Source organism: Catharus ustulatus, chromosome 3 (genome assembly GCF_009819885.2).
Source record: "Catharus ustulatus isolate bCatUst1 chromosome 3, bCatUst1.pri.v2, whole genome shotgun sequence".
NCBI lineage: Eukaryota > Metazoa > Chordata > Aves > Passeriformes > Turdidae > Catharus > Catharus ustulatus.
Window position 1 is genome coordinate 76,989,453 of NC_046223.1, and position 16,253 is coordinate 77,005,705.

At 41.9% G+C, this 16,253-nt stretch overlaps 1 long non-coding RNA gene across 2 annotated transcripts; it reads left to right on the top strand.

The window, feature by feature from the left end:
• Nucleotides 1–501: 501 nt before the first annotated feature.
• On the top strand, nt 502–10,450 carry LOC116994118. Of its 2 annotated transcripts, XR_004417415.1 has the most exons (5): nt 502–1,630; nt 2,993–3,126; nt 3,429–3,588; nt 3,968–4,141; nt 10,219–10,450. It is a non-coding gene; the product is annotated as an uncharacterized LOC116994118 (long non-coding RNA). The 2 variants fall into 2 exon arrangements; XR_004417414.1 differs by having other exon boundaries at nt 2,993–3,588.
• The last annotated feature ends 5,803 nt before the right edge of the window (nt 10,451–16,253 follow it).

The window sequence follows — 16,253 nt, forward strand, 5'->3', positions numbered from 1 at the left end:
TTCCTCTCAGGCTTTGCCAAACTGCTGCAAACAAGTTTATTATCTTTTGCCCTGATGTTTTATTTATCAGTTAGGATGGGGATTCTATGTGCAAATCTTAAAAAAAAAAAAAATTAAAGAAAAGAAAAAAATTACAAGAAAAATTGAAAGCCATATGCTGACAGGTATAGGTGGGCTTAGGTAACAAGGATTTTATTGCAAAATCTATATCTAGCCCTTGCCAAAATTAAAAAAAGGAAATCTGATCAGCCTGGTAGCCAACTGAGTTTGACCTAAAGACTTATGGAATAATGTGTCACTTGCATCCCTCTTCTGCAGTCTCCAAGAGGTAATAAATAGTGCAATAGAAAATAAGTGGCAGTGGAATGCCTAATTTTAAAACTTTTTATAATAATCTCTTTTCAAAAGGAATAAAATAAGAAACTGAAAGTAAACAGTTCTTTTTAATATATAAAAAACATACAAAATGAGCTATAAGGTTTATGTTTTTGTGATTATGTGTTTAGACTTCTTCGATGATAGCAAAAATACAAGAGAATGAAGAAGCAACCTTAATTTTTTCCTCCTGTGCATTTCACAAGCATCTTTTTTTCCTAACATATCTTGGTGACAGAAATCCCTTGCAGTACACATGGTACAGGGATTTACTGTGATACAGTTTTACCAAATACCAGAGTATTTAGGAGACTGTATGTGCAGTAAATGGAACCTAAGTATTTGTATTATGTAGCAGATGTTAAAAATAAGACAGTCTGTCTCCTTCTGGCTGTGATGTTTGCCTTCCCAGCAAAAAGCCTGGCTACCTTTGAGCTGCCACACAGACCACAGGGAGCAGTGGCAGTCTGCACTGACTGTGCTGTGCTGGCACCTGGCATGGCCAACAAGGACCAGGGTTTAGAAGGGTTTGGCCAATGTCTTGGGACTGGTGTTTTAAAATAATTTGACTTTAATGTATATATCTCACTCGGGGCCTGGATTTTCAGAAGAGCTTTGCTACTGGCTTCTGGGCTGTTTGGAAGTGCAGGTGCTTCCTTTGGGTGCCTATGCTGGAGCAGACAGAGGCAGGCCTGTGGAGAGCTGCAGTCCATGCAGGGATCTCTGTCCCGAGGGAACTTCCAAAGCGGCAGTCCCAGCCAGGATGGGAGACACATGTGACTGCTGCTGTGTGTCCTGTTGGCTGAGCCTTCCTTGGACACCACTCAGAAATGCCAGAGGCTGTCAGAAAGAAGCAGAGCACTCAAAATACATTTAGGGTGGAAGATCTACCCTGAGTGAAGGTCACAGGACTTTTCTGCTAATTGAAGGAAGATGAGGCCTCTTCTGATGAAGAATCAACAGTCATTACTGAAAACTTTAAATAAGTCTTTGAATAAAGAGTAGTATGTCTGCAGCTACAAGCTAGTTCATCTGTCTACACACCATACTCGTGTTCATATGTAAAATGGTGAAAAATGTGTTTGTAAGGACACTTGTAGGCTGTACAATGCTGTGCTGAAGCTTTTATTGCATTGATTCAAATACTTTCTGCAGTTTATGTAAAGTAATCTTTCTGTATCTCGTGGAATTTGCATCCTGGGAGTGATTGATACTCTGAGTGAGATGAAGCCGACTTCCATTCCCTACCACACAGGTGTGTGATGAATCCTGGTTTGAGGTGTGCTATTATTTACTGCCAAGGTTATTTCATAAATTCAGCTTCACACTTCTAATTCAGACTTCCATGCTTTCTGTGAGGAGGGCTCTTACTAAGTCATCATTTCCTGAGCAAACTAAACCAAGCTAAAAGGCACCAGTAACAGACTGGTTTTACTCCCCTCCATAAATGTCTGAAATATTGTTTTTTATGCATTTAAAGTGCTATTAGGTGAGATGGTACATTTGGACAATGGATAAGTGCCACTTTTCATTACTGATTTAAAACTTTTAGTTTTCTAGGTGATTTGTTGATGGGATTGCAAAAACTAACACACTGTAAAAGGGAATACCAAATATGTGAAACTGCCACAGAGATCAATATTAATTTTCAGACTATCTGAATATTGGTGTATGTATATAATTTGCTGTTAAAAAGCCAACACCCTCATGAAACAATTATTTTCCACTTTAGGAACAAGGAAACAGCAAAGTTTCTTGGAGAAGAATGCACTCAGAGAGCATATACTGCTACTGCTGGCTATTCGACCACAACCACTAGTCCCCCATCTTTGCTTAACCAATAAAAAAGTATTTGTGGTTGGCCAGGTAGTTGCAGAATTCAGCCTTTATAACCCCTTCCAAGAACAAAAACAGGGCAGAACTTTTAGAAACAGGAAGGATGTCTGGTCTTTTTTTAGCCCAGAAGCAGGTTATAAAGGATGAAAACAAACTTATGGGATAGGCTTGGTCATGAAACAACTCTTTTTGCACATTACCCTTCAAGTTCAGCTTGGAATAGACTACCCACTTATTTGGTCTTGGTTTACTTTACTAGTCTTTTAGGAGTCTAAAGAATAGAATCATTCCCATTTTTTTGTTCTCTGAGGTATAAATTATACAGTATAGTATTTTTTTTTTCTTTAGATCTTTATTTACAGAACTCAGAGTGTTTTGTGCCCTGAATCTGTGATCTGCAATAATTTAAATCCTATATTCTTGTTCCTCATGTGTCTGTCTCTTCATGTCTGTCTACGTGTCAGGCAGAAAGGCAACACATGGCTCAGCTATGCCATGTGAGCTGAGCAGCCACTGTCCACAGGAGTGGACATGAACTTTATAGGTGCTTTTGTCCTTCTGCTAAGTCTGGCCTCATGCAGCACTGTATACACCATACTAAGTTGTTCTGGGTACAGTGAATTCTAGGTATATCCTCCACAAAGTTTATTTGGATGTTTAAGACTGTTCCTTAAATAGTTGTCTGAAAATTTTCAATGAAAAAAATTAGTCCACTATTCTAAAGGATGAAACCAAGTAGAATTTCAGTCGATCTTCCCTCTCTTTCTCTTTTCCTGAATAGTGCTTCAGGTGTGCATCCCTTTGAATGCATCTCACCTGCTTTCCATACTACCTTCCTGCTGTTTCCTTTCTGCCTAAATACAGGAAATGTAACTCCCAACAGCTCACTAGGCATCTCTTCTCCACAGACACTGTGTGAGTAACCTTTGTTATGAGTTTCTTTCTTGGTGGTGGTGGGAGACCAGGCAAAGTAGGGACTTGGCTGGTGCTGGGTGTGTAAATGCACTGGCCCCTGCTGAACAGAATTTGTGGCAAGTTGTGAGAAGCTAGGAAGCCACTGAGAAGGGAAAGATCTAATTGACTCACCTCTTTCTTTTGTGTTGAGAATCAAAATTAGGCTTCTAAAATGACTTTTTCATAGTCCTCTAGACCTGTGTAATTAGCTCTCTAGCTTATGTGTGAACAGTATTTTCTTCTCTCGGCTTTTACTTTCATAGGTTATTATCTGATGGTGTGCACATCTTTAGAGTCCACCTTTTTGTAAAGGAATCTACCAGTGTCTGACTGCCCATTTGTCCTGATGACAAGGAAATTTGGCACAGCTCTCCAAAATAATCTTTGCAGCACAGAAACTTGAAGTGTGGAAGTGATTGTGGTGTGAGTTCAAACCAGCTTTTATTACAATAAATTATCATGTTCTATGTAAGTAAGAAGCAGTTTATTTTTCTTCTGGTTTGATGCAGACCTTCAACAGTTCTTTCACATCTGTCTTCAGAAAGCATAATTTGTATGGGCAGTGAAGTAAGAAGTGGGCTCAGACACAGACATGAATTTTCTGTACAGGTAGTAGGAATCCACATGGAAAAAACTGTGCAAAGACCACTCATTCTGAAGATGTGAACATAGCTAATTTGCTGTCTATTTTACCCTTTTTAAAGTGAGAATATGTGTGGCACTTGATTAGAATGAGCGCTTGGCATTGCTGTCAGAGTAAATCCATATACTTCCTTTATATTAGATCACTGTTTTATTTCAGGAGTTACATGCATACAGGATGACAGCAAGCTGATTTTCCAAATTGCTCTGCTTTGTCACTGTTAACTCCCGGCATCAGGCCATCTAGATACTCTGTTCCTGAGGCATGTTCTGCCAGTTCCAGAGCTGTCCCTCCAACTATATCACCTTCCTGAAGGTCACTTGTGCTTCTACAGTAAGTGCTACATTAAAATTTTTCTTTTTTTCTTTTCTTTTTCATAAATAATGTTTTTGTAGCCCTAAGAACCACCCTCTCTCACAAAATAGTGCTCTATTGAGAAACAATAGGAAATAACCTATCAAGGCGTGGGGCTTATCATTGCTTCTAATTTCTTGACTCCTGTGAATATTGTCTACCACAAGGATTCTTTAAAAAGAAAAGGTATTTTGAATAAAATATTTCTCAGAAATTTTTTGTTTTCAATATGACCTGTTTGGCATACCAGGAATCATCTATCAGGGTAAATATTTTCCAAGCAACAGAGAGGAAGGATTGGAAGTGCTGAGGAGGCAGAAGTACCAAGGAGGGGAAAAAATTTGTTTTCTGTTTTGTGGATAATTTCTTGGCTGCCAATTTCCACATAGAGCTGCAGATGTTACACGGGAATGGAAACTTTCAGGTAGTGTCACACAACTCTTGAGATTCCCTGCCACTGAAAATATAATTAGAGATCTGGTTATCCAGCTAGAGGTCAGAAAACCAGAGTTAATTGCTAACCTGTTTATCCTACTCAAGGGATAAAGCACATAAATACAGTTAGAAGCTGCTTAAAGCCTAAGAGAGCTCTGCCAAAATCCTGCTGCAGGCTTAAGGTAGCAGTTTTGAAAGTGCCTGAGGGAATGAAAAATGTGGGATAGCGTGCAGCCCCCAGGACCCTGCCTGTGCCCATACATTCAGCCCTGCACCAGGTCCTGCTGAGCCCACAGCTCCATCCACTGACAGTCTCCCTCATCCCTCCTCCCCCAGGCACAGGCACAGTCTCCCTATTATCCAACATGGAAGGGGTAGATATAGCCTAAGTAACTGAAGAGGGGAAGGTCCTTTAGAAAACCAGACTTAGGTACTCTTGAAAAAAGGTGCCTCAGACTTTTGTTTAAGCAGCTGGGGTTTACAAGCCCAGTCCTCCAAAGCCTTACTTATGTGAATAGTCCTTACCCTTCAGCCCAGTGTGGCTGAAATTAATGCCTCTTCACATGCCTCTTTCATGCTTAAATGGCAGGAGCCACAAGTCACTTGTTTCCTGTCCTTTCACCATCTGATTTCTTACATTAAAACCCTCCCATCTACCAATTCTGAGCAGGCAGTGAAATCCCTTATGCCTGTACAATGCAACCCACTTTAAAATGCAGGATTTTTTTGTTACCCCTCATTCCTATTAAAGTAACTCCCGTGCATATAAAGGCTTTGGTTATCAAGCCCATATAATGCAGCCAAAACTGAACAGAACATCCATGGGGCTGGAGAAAGTCCTTCCACCACTCCCTAAAGGCAATGTTTTTTCCAAGTATCTTCTGTCTCCTTAGGTATATTTCTGGGCTACAGAATTTGCAAGAAGCCAGAATTATTTTTATATCGGGGAAATGCCATTTTATTTTTATTCTGCTCATATTGGAAAAATCCTGTTTTTAAAATCAAAAATTTCAGAAACATTTTCCTCTACTGCACGTTGAGCATGATATTCCCCTCCCCTCACTTTCACTATAGAAAAGCCAGCAGCCTGGTTCAAGACATTTGCCTGGGTTCCATCAGAAATTATTGGGTATTCCTGGAGGGGAGTGCTCTCTCTCCTGGGGGAGGTGTTTAGGAGAAGGGACGCAGGGAGCTCCCAGCACTCTGCTGCATGGCAGATAAAAGGGCAGCTGCTAAGGTGAGTCTCACACCAACCACGAGGATTACGAGCAATTGTCAATAAGGAAGGTTTTGCTGGCATCAGCTAGAGCAACATTTCTGCCCCTGCATTCAGGATAATACTTAGGCACAGGACAAAATTTTGAGTACCTGGTCACTGATGGTGAAGAAGAGTCAGAAAGTGCTTTGGCTCTGCCCTCTTACTGACATGCTCGCCCTAATACACCATAAAAGAGACTATTCGTGCCTGTTGCTTAATAGAAACATGATGGAGTCGTTGATTCATATTATTTAATATGAAGTTGACTGTTCTGCATTGTCTGTTTGCATCTTAGGAGCAGTAAAATGAATCCATTAACTTATTAACTTTTATTTTGAAATCTTTCATGGAACTGTCATGTTATTTTGATTTGAGTAAGCAATTCATCTTTTTTAACAACTATTTTTTTGGTCCAGGGAGACTCATGTACTTCTGTTAATAGGTCAGAATTATGAGATGTATCACTCATGTTCAGAATCTTTTTGTAGTGTATAGCTTATTAATAATAGATTTGAATATCAAAAATAATGATATGCTGTTTCAGCATTTAATTTTGGGGAAACATCCAGAAGATTTCCCCCTTGTACTGGCACAGTCAGTGATGAAGATAGAGGGAGACGAACTGTACTGTAGGTGGGAGCAGAGACACTGCAGCAGCTAATGTGAGGTTGAGCTTTAAATTTTTATGACAATTCATAAACTATTTTTCTAGTCGAGACTCTGGCTAATCGCAGCCTTTCCCTGACAATTTCCTTGTTCTGATTCTCATGGATTTAATAGTGTTCGTGGGGGGTGAGCCGGGTGAGATAGCTCACTCTTGTAAGCTGCTTAGGCTTGTGTACATTTTTCTTCAGGAATGTCATGTCTTCAGCAAGCTGTTTGCAGGCGACTGATTTCTTTCCTCTTAATTCTTGTCTGTCTAATGGTTTTACTAGTAGAGGGTGGACATGTGAATTCGAAGTGATGGCTCAGAAGCCTTTATTCTTGGCAAAATTCTACTGGGTTGTTATCTTTTACATCTGGTATCTCTCCATGCCTCTTCTCTCATCTCCTTTCCACCCCCAGCCTCATCCCCTTGGGGTCCTCTCTAATGCTTGCCATATCTTCCTTTCCAGTTTTACACTGTGGGCACTGCAAAAACTCCTCTCATCTCCCACCTTGATTAATGTCATCTTTTCCTTTGTACATCCACATAGCAACTCTCAACGCTCAGCATCTCCTCACCTTTCTGTCCAACCCTCCCACCCCTCAGGGAGAAAGAGAAGACATCACAAATATGATTTTTCTAGTCTGAGACTTTAATTTCCTCAGCTCTGATCTTGCCAGCAAAAGCTCTTACACTGCAGTGAGGAGTCCTTTTCTAACCCTTTTCACTCATGGGGAGATACTGGCAGCAGATACAGTCACTGCTCTTTCCTTTGGAGGGCAGAAGGGACTTTGCTACTCACCCCTGGAGCAGGGTTGGGTGACTCAAGGGCTTGTCCACTGTTAGACAGTCCTTGGATCTTTTTTGGCTCGATTTCTCCACTGCCAGCTCTGCATTATCCTGGCACTGGTGTCCTCTGTGGTAGTGGTTTGGTGTTGTACCCATAGGGTTTGACATTGTTTTCCATACTATGTGCCAGGAAGATGGACAAGAGGGTGGAACAGAACATGGTTTTATAATGAGTACAGATTTTCCCCCTGGTGTGGTGGGAGTGCCTTTGGCTATGTATCTCAGTTTTCCCTGTTAGATCTTTCACATTGTGTTTCTCCCTTTCACCTCCCACCTTGAATCTCTCTGCCAGAGCCCCACTCTCCACTTTTCCTGTCCCTAGTAAGATATAGGGCAGCTCCAATATCTTCCTGATCACTGTTGTGCCCTGCTTTAGAAGTTCCTGATTGCCAGTGTCAGCAGCCTGATGGTCCTGCCTCTGTGCAGAGGCTGTTCTTTCTGAGCCAGCTCGTTCAGCCGCCCCCACCTCACCTGCACAATTCTCAATGCCATTTCAGCTGAAAAACCTGCAAAATTTGCCACCTGCTTACAGCTAGGACCATTAAACACTTAGAAAAATTTTCTTTTTTTTTTTTTGAGATGTGCTTTTAAAAGATGTTTAGACGTATCCCTGGCTAACTCTAGTCTCCAGAGGAGTCTCTCTAACCCCAGTTGCTGCTGCTCTTTCCTACATCATTCTCCCTCCCACAATTCAGGCCTGCTTAGCTGCACCTTTTAGCTGCAACCTGCGTGAAACAGATGCTTTTTCTCTCCACATGCATGTCCTTCAATTACTTTTTTCCAGAGAGTGTGGACAATCTCTGGTGATTCATGGCTTGGCATGGGAAGGGAACATGCACTCCACCTGCACCTCCTCTTTAGCCAGCTCTGTCACAGAGGCATTCAGTGGTAGGAGATAGACTGGGACAAACAAATCCCTGCTAAGATGCTGCAGGGTGGCATTGCTGGGCTGTGTCAGCCAGTCCTCCCACCTTCCACAGTGCTGGGAAGAGCAGCCTTGTGGAGGGAGAGCCCATTTACCCCAGGACACTGGCACTGGCAGCTGTCAAACTTGTACAGCCAAAAAATTGTGTCCCTGGTGCACACCTTGGTGTACCCACTTGGTTGGAAGACATCTGCAAGTTAAAACATCTCTCAGCTGGAGCAAAGGACTTTGGCACAAAGGAGTGTTTAGCTAGAAGCAAAACACTTTAAAGCAGGGACTTTTAGTGAATTTATGCTTTTGGTAAATTTAAGCTCCCACCACGGAGCTTCAGGTTTGATTGCTGTGTCAACTACACAGCATAAAACACACAAGAACAAAAACTTGATGTACGTATAAAGCCCATATAATAAATGCTGCTGGCCCTGAGGAAAAAAAAGTGAAATTAAAGGCAGAGCAGAACTTGTCCTTATAGCTTCTTCTCCACCTGCTGCCCCATTTCTCCCACTGCAGTTCATCCTGCAGTGAAGGATTTGCGCCCAAATATTCTAAATGTTTTCCCTCCCCATGTTTTACATATATAACACATACGCCTTACATTAGTGAGAAGCTTTAAAATTTTTGTGTGGCTTACCTCACCCTCTCAACCAGGAATTTCATAAATAAATCACTGTCTTTCAAACCTTTTTTGCAGATTGCATCTGTCTAAAGCGTGTGCGCTTCAATAAGTGTGCCTGACAGAGAAATTAAAAAGAAAAATCATCTCCCAAACAGAAACTATAAGAGGCATGTTGAGCTAAACACTCGCTGCACATTATTACAAGGGGAATATGATTGGAGAAAGATTGTTTAGAAAGTAAAGGTGACATTTTGTTTCTCTGAGCTCAGTGGGCCAGAACTTCACCTGGGGTAGACTGACACAAGTTCATTGAAATCAGCAGCTGATTTGCACTCACTGGACCAGTTTTGCTGTATTTTAGCCACAGGTTATTGAAGGGACTTTTTTTTTAAGGAACTAAATATTCCTTTCTACTATGTCTTTCTGGTGGTATTTGTTCAGTTTTTTTTGTGAAGAATTGAGACTGTTTTTCATTAGAAATGCAGGTTCTTAACTAAAAAAAAAGATTTTTAGAAGCAAAGCTTAAGCTTTTCCTGGAAAAAAAAATTACCATGTAAATAAATGTTTTTTTTGGGAAAAAATATATTATTTTGTTAAGACTGAAAAAAATTAAGCTGAAAGTGGCCCCACATTTGATCTAGAAATGCTGTGCTAATGCCTGATGGGAAGTGTAGTTTGGGGGTGTAAAGCCTCTACTTCCCTCTGTAGGCTGTATTCCCTCCCTGTGCAGGGTCTGCACCCTGACCAGGACAGGAGCCTGTGAAGCTCCTTGAACAAGCACAGCCTGCAAGGCCAGCCTGGGAGGCTCTGTTGTGCCCCTGAGGTTCGGCCAATTTCCCTTCAGCTGAAGAGGCACTGACTTGAGAATCCCCAGAAAATTTGCCATGTTATCCACTGCCAGCCTCTGTGTAAGGAGCAGGCCTTTGTCTGACTTCAGAGTTGGCACCTGTGGTTCATAGAGCTGAGCAGTGATTGTGAGCCAAAGTGTATTTTTGGCAAATAATAAGCCTTTATGCCATACCTGTTTTCATTTGGAAGCACTGTGGATAATCTGAGTGATGCTTATTTGCTGTAATACGACTTCACACCAGGACCTTAAAATGACAAATGATAAATTTGCCCCCTCTTTAAGAATTTTGTTTATTGCCAGAAGGTGTTTAAGTCCCTTCTGTGGGAAGGAGTAGAGATTATTTATTCCAAAGGCAGTTTTACTTAAAACCTACAGAAAGGATATTTTTCTGCATTTTCCCAGATTCTTGTTTGCATTGTGCTCCGAAACACCAGTATAAATACTAAATATACAGCCTTCTCTTTGTTTTCCAAATAGACAACATGGGGTGTCCCTGACTGCCGGACTCAGCATCCCTCTCTGCCTCTCACCTTGCTTCAGCTCTGTGTGAAAATCTCTGCTGCTGCAACCTCGGGATCACCAGAAAAGCAACATCCCTTAAAAAGGAGTGCTCATACTTAGAAGGAGCTTTATTGCATTTTAATTACTGGATTCCAAAACCTATAAATATACCCTAATGCTAAAATAAAATGTGAACTTTTAAACTTGATTTTAAAGCTGCCTTTTCTTCCCTTTCCTTTCCTTTGCTGAATTGTGAAAAAATACCCCAACAGAAGCCTGCATAGTGATTGTGCACTGTAAGTTGCTGTGCTCTTTTGCATAAAAGATTTTCCATATTACAGCAGGGGGCCTTCCCCTGGTATGTCAGGAAGAAGAAGAAAATTCATTTCCTACACCCGCCTGTCATTTGCCCTTTTATGATTGAACCGTACACCGTCAGACAACCACAAAAGTGACAAAAGCTTTTGCAACTGAATACATCTGATAATTGCAGTGTTTGGCTAAATTTAGGACTACAGCAGTTGATACTGCAGTGTCCAAGTGAGAAAATAAAAAAAAAAAAAAGAAGAAAGAAGAAATGGTGTGTAATCCTATTTTACAGTCTGAGAGTTTAGTGATTATTTTACATGATCCATCACCTGAAATGTTTCTATTTTGTTAATCTTCTAGACTTTAAGCATTTTTTTTGTTTGTTTTGTTTTTTTGTTTTTAATTTATAGGAATTTTAATATTATTGTTTTTTTTAATACAAACCAAGTCTATAAACACTTCAGAGAAGCAGGTACATATGAGATTACCTTTTTTGTTAATGAATTTTGAGGTGAAAAGTCATATTTGCAGAGCCTCTGCACAATATGTCAATCCTTGGGATTCATGCTTTATTGGAGCATGAGGGTTAAGGGATCTTACCAAGAAACAAATTTGTTGTAATGACACTGTAGGAAGTTTTGGAAAAGTCAGAGAGGTTTGGAAAACACACGCCTCACACAGTATTTTTCGTTTATATAAGGAGGACAATGATTCTGTGCTGTCTTTGGAAGTGTCCTGTGCAAGCATGTTCCAGGTGCTTGTGTTAACCAAGAATATTGCATTTATTCACATGAGGAACATGAGAATAGTAGGAGAAATTAAATTGTAGAATAGTTCAAGGAAACATCTCAAGATTTTGATGTATTAATAAAATTATTTCAACAGCTCAAGACAATTTAATCTGTAGTAATTATTACATGACTTGATTAAACATAATCCAGCAAAATATGCACCACTTGGGGGACTCTGCTCTGCACCTTGCCCAGGCCTAAGCTCCTGTGAGGGGTTGTCATGAGCTGTGTAATGCTAAAGCTTTGCAAACTCCACCAGTCTATAGTCTAACACAAATCAATATAACTAATAGTATTAGACTGATATTACAAACAAATAATTTTCTTCCAGAGCAGAAAAATCTTTTCGTCAGAACATGAGAAGGTACTGAAGTGAGAAATGATTTTATATGAAGCTCTTTCCAATGCTTATCATTCTTATATGTAGCTATTTAGTGTTCTTTAAGAGTAGTTTGAAGTTCTTGTTATTGATTTGATGTATTTCAATGCATTTTCATGACCTTTCAAAACACATTGTTAAAAATTTTATATTTACTTTGTTGCTGTGTAAAGACATTGGTATAATGAATATTTAGTCCATATACCACCAGTATGAATACTTTCTTCCTCATCTCCATTGTATTCATAGGAGTCAGGAACACTGTCCCTTCCTACTCCTACTGAAATGGAGAGAAACACCAGGACCTAAGGGGTGAAGCAAACAAGGAAGGGAGTGATGCAGGTGGCAGGCACAGTCATGTTGGAGGAGGGTCTTTAAAAATAATTTTGAAGTTCCAGATGTAAGTTTTATGGCTAATAATCCATCAGGAAACTTGGAGTAAAGTGAAAACATGTTTGTATTAGTGTAGGATAGGGGAGAAAAAAAGCTGGGTGGCTGAGTAATGGGGTGTGTCAGGCCTGTTTCAGTGGCACCAAGAAAGGACCAGAAGCAGCTTCAGGGTATTTGTGCTGATGGGACCTGATGGGATATTGAGACTTTCACTGCTCCTCTAGAACTTGCAGCTTTTCGTTTCCTATGAAACGAAATGATAAAGTGGGCCAAGAGGAAGAAAATAGAGGTCCCGGTGCATTTGTCAGGATAAAATTATTAATGGGACTGCAGCAGTGATGTAAACTCAAGCCTTTGACTTTAATAATGGTTGATGATAATATTATTAATGTGGATGTTTCACACTCCATTTTTATTTCAGGTTGTTTCTTTAAATATTTAAAATGGGCCTTAAAATATGGCTGTTGTTAGGACTTCCCTGATATTATGCTGGACTGTCATGTCCTTTGGATATAGTACATACATACTAGAGCTATAGCATACACTCCATCAAATGTCCTCCCTGGAATTCAATATGCAAATTATGGGACACTAAAATTTGAAGTATTTTGTTTTTAATGTGGAGTACGTAAAAATTATTGTTTGGGCTGCGATGCAGCTTTAATGAAGGATGGACGATATTTGCTCTCCCCATGTTAACATTTTGCTGTCTCGGTTCTGGAAGGCTGAGGTGCCTCTGGTGTCTGTTGGGGCTTAGTCATCCTCTGCACACTCAGAGCTCTCCTACACAGTGCTGCAGCACAGGATGAGTCTCCATGGCCAAATGCACAAGGGCTTTGCTGAGCTGAAGTTTTAACCTTGCCAGAGGTGACGTTCAATGCAGAGTGGATTGATTCGCTCCCCTGGCCGTGGTTGAGTGATAGCATTTGTATGAAGGAGCTATAGGTGAGGAGTGAGTGTGCAGTCCCAGCAGCTGTGGAGAGAGCCTGTGGGGCTGCAGCAGCTGGAGAATGGGCTATGGAGCTGAGGGAAGAGGAGCAATGGGCCCCAGGGGATCCCAGCTCACCCTTGCAGCAGTCATATTTTTATGCATATCTTTACACTCCTTGTGCTCCTGGGCCGGGAAGATGTTGGGAGCCTTGCTGCCAGTTTGGGTTTGTGGGCTGAGAAGACCCAGCTTCTATGAGCTGGCTGAAATGGGCCTTAACATAGCTTGTCAGCATCAAAGGGGTGACCAGCTGCTGTGGCTCTGACAAGCTAAACTCAAACTCAGCATCTCTGCATAGAGGCTCTTCTCATCTCGCCAGCCTGAGCTGGGCAGATGGAGGGCACGTGTCTTGCCAGAGGTCAGACAGTAAGTCAATAGCTTTACCAAGCTGAGATACTAGGACCTCTCATTTTCTCAAAACCATATGTTCCTCTCTTTCACATCTTCTGGGGGTGGCAGATGGGTAGAAGCCACCTCCTTTCAGAGCAAAGGTGGCTGGTGACTGTGTAAATGCCACTACAGCCTCCCAGAGGGTGCTGTGTTTTCTGTGCCACTTACACAGAGGGGTTTGGGGAGGATGGGAACAATTTTTCGCATAATTTTCTCTTCTAACCTTGCTGGCATTGTTTAGCCAAGTGGAATGCCACCTTCTGATTTTTACACAGTAAGGTTTTCTGTAGGGTTGGTTGAAATACACAGCTCAGTGAAACTAGTGGACCCTAGCTACTCCTTTGGAAATCGTGATGGGTATTCCTGGAGTAACCAGAAGATTGTATACTGTCAGATCAACAGTGTCTGGATGGACACAGTCTCTGCCCTCCTCTGGCTGTCACTTAGCCCCCTTCCTGCAGCCATGTGATGAGGCAGCACTGGAAGATGCTTTCCCAGAAGCTCTGCCTGACTGGGAAGAGGAGTTTTCTCTTTGAATCAAAACTTTGCACCTTACTTGGCTCAGCTTCTCCACCTCACAACCTTCTTCAGGATCCTGTAGGCTGCCCTCTCTCTTCCCCAAACACTGGCTCTGTTGCTACCACTCCTCTGCTCTCTGCAGCCTCTTCAGGGCTGCCACCACACCTAGGCTTGCAAAGCCCCTGGAGCCCTGGGGGCTGGCAGAGTTGGTCTATTGACTGTCTCCAACATGGTGTTTTAGAGACACCCAGGGCAGTGGAAGCAGGGCTGGAACTGGCACAAACCATTTGCAAAGGGACCAGCAAGGGGGCTGTGTGGTGTGGCATAACAGGGTGTTGCCCCTCTGAAGAAGCAGGAACCCTCCTGCCTCCTGAAAACTAACAGTGGCTTTCCCTGGGAGGCATGTAAAGTTGCTGTCCTGATTATACAGCTGCTAGCCTAGTTCTGGGAAATGAGTGCACGAAAATGTGTGCAGAAAATGAGCCTTCTAATAAGGCTCAAAGACTTTGAACTTCCCCTATTGTCACCGTGGGTCTTCCCCTACTTGCTTAGTAGAGGGAGAACTATTCAGCTACAATCAAATAATGCAAATGACCTGAAGGAAATTCATCCTAGAGACGCTCGCTGGATAAACTGCTAATATGGTTTCCTCTCTTTCACTATTCAACCAGAATCTAGGATGACCTTTCCAATGAAACATAAAACCTACAATGTGCACCCTTACTAATGTATTCTAATGCAATTAGTTCATACAAAAGGCTTGTTAAATTTGCAGTATCTGCTTTCACCTTTACAATAATTGCTAGTGATCCCAAACCATAAGTGTGTGTCATTCTGCAAGGCTCCTGAACTGTAAATAAAATGGAAAGTTTATTTGATAACTCTCCTGTCTGCCTCCTAAATGGTCCTGCTTTTTTTCTAGAGGTGTCTGCATGAAGCCTGCCAGAGGCTTAAGTCTGGCTCAAGAGAGAGGGTCAAAAGAAAAGGTATATACTGTACTGTGAGAGATACTGTCAGTCTGCATAATTGTGCTTTTTGAGGGGCAAGAAAGGAAATGCTAAGGTTAATGAGAAATAAGGAGGCTTAGAACGATGCTGGGTGGTGACTCCATTTTGCTGGGGAATTAAAGGAGGGCACTCCTCCCTCAGTTGTGTTCATCAGATTGCAATCCCTTCTAAATAGTTTTGTCACCGAGAAAAACCTGTGAATAATTACCTCCTTATAGCTCTTGAATTGTGCAGGAAAGCTGACATCCCAAATGGATGTCCACCATTCCATTTAGCTGCTGTGTGACTGATTTCTAAGGGCTTCTGGAGGAATGTGACACTTGGGTAGGTGGGATGGTGCCATAAGCAAACCTGGTCCATTAACCAAAGCCAACTCATCAAGCCCACCAGTCTGATGCCAGCATCACTGACTGAGACAAACCTGTCTGGCTTCTCCCTGGTGATAGAAAGTCCACCTGGAGGGGGATGGCAGTACTGCAAAGTACCCTGAGCATCTGGGTGCTTCAGAAGGATTTGAGATAATAATTTTGGCCCATAAAATGAATGAAAGCAATGTTAGTCACAGTTTCTGCTGTTAGTAAATGCTGCCCAAAGTGTCAGAGCCAGAAACAGGTATGATCTTGCATTTTTGCTCTAAATTGTTACTGTTATATTAATTGCTGCTGTTGTTTTGGTAAAGTTTTCTTGACTTCTTTTTTTCTTCTCAAAATAAAACTTTGCCAAACTTTGCTACAAACACTGTGATGCACTGAAACAAGGAGGGTTTTGGAGCACGTGCACGTGTGCCTGGGATTTCCAGTCACCTGGCTGCCCTACCCCTGCTATGGCTACAAGCAGGCTGTGGACACGTACAGGTGAACACAAACATCCTCTGTGGCACAGGCTCAGGGAGTCCACTCCAGACTGAATGGCGGCCCAAGTCCTACCTTGTGCACTGGAGACAGGCGAAGATACTTGCTGCTCAATTGTTTTTTAATTCAGATACCAAAACTACCTTGTGCTCTCCAGCCAAAGATCCATGCCTCCCACGCAGCAGGATGCCCAGGAATTTGATGATGCAGGGCTTGAAATTGCTGCCAGTGTAGGCATAAAAGGGTTCACCTGTAGTGAGTCACAGTCTCAAGTGGACTCTGAGGATGAGCAAAGAGCTGGGCTGAAATACTGCTAGAGCTGGGCAAGTGGTTTTGCTAGTCCTACCCAGACTTGTCCTCCTGCAGCTATAGGAGCTGAGGAGCAGT